Here is a 724-nt window from a genome sequence, read left to right as displayed (position 1 = left end):
ATCAAAGTACTCCACAATCAACAATGTACAGAAGGAGATGTTTCATCTGAAGTATGCTTTGTATATTTCACTTTCCAATTTCAACTGAAATCTCACACACATACTGGAAGCAGTTTTCTATTTTCTCAAGTTTACCTTAAGAGCATACATGACTTAAAAACCTCCAGCATAAGCTCCTTCAGCCATTTCTTCTCTAGACTAAAGACTCCCTGCAGAAAATCCATTCTATGCTTCTGACTGACCATCCTTGCATTCTATTTTTGGAATCAGCAAATTACTTTTAGTTAGGGGAAAGGAACACAAAAACCACAAGCAACAGTCAAGATATGAATAAACCACAAATTAACACAATGGAGTATCAACATTCTTGAATTTGGTATAGTCCTCAAAGAAGCCCTTACAGATCTCCTTGCAAAAGTCAGTCTTGTACACAAACATAGTTGATTTCAAAGGGTTCTGAAAACCACAAACTTTTTTTTTTTTTTTAATTATGCTAGATTAAAGCTGCCACCACATAAAAAAGTTTTTAACTAGATGAAGAACCAAGACAGGACAAAGGAAAAAAAAAAAAGACGAATATTTACAAGCTGAGAAACAGAGGAGAGTTTTCCACCTGTGCTGCTTATGGCACACCTGAAACTACAGACCTTGTCAGAGGTGCAGAACTAACCATATGACCTTCCCAGTCAGCATCTTTCCTCTCATTAAAGAAAATGAAGTCATA

This window comes from Meleagris gallopavo, chromosome Z (genome assembly GCF_000146605.3).
Source record: "Meleagris gallopavo isolate NT-WF06-2002-E0010 breed Aviagen turkey brand Nicholas breeding stock chromosome Z, Turkey_5.1, whole genome shotgun sequence".
In the NCBI taxonomy this organism is placed as follows: Eukaryota; Metazoa; Chordata; class Aves; order Galliformes; family Phasianidae; genus Meleagris; species Meleagris gallopavo.
This window is presented reverse-complemented; position numbering follows the sequence as displayed.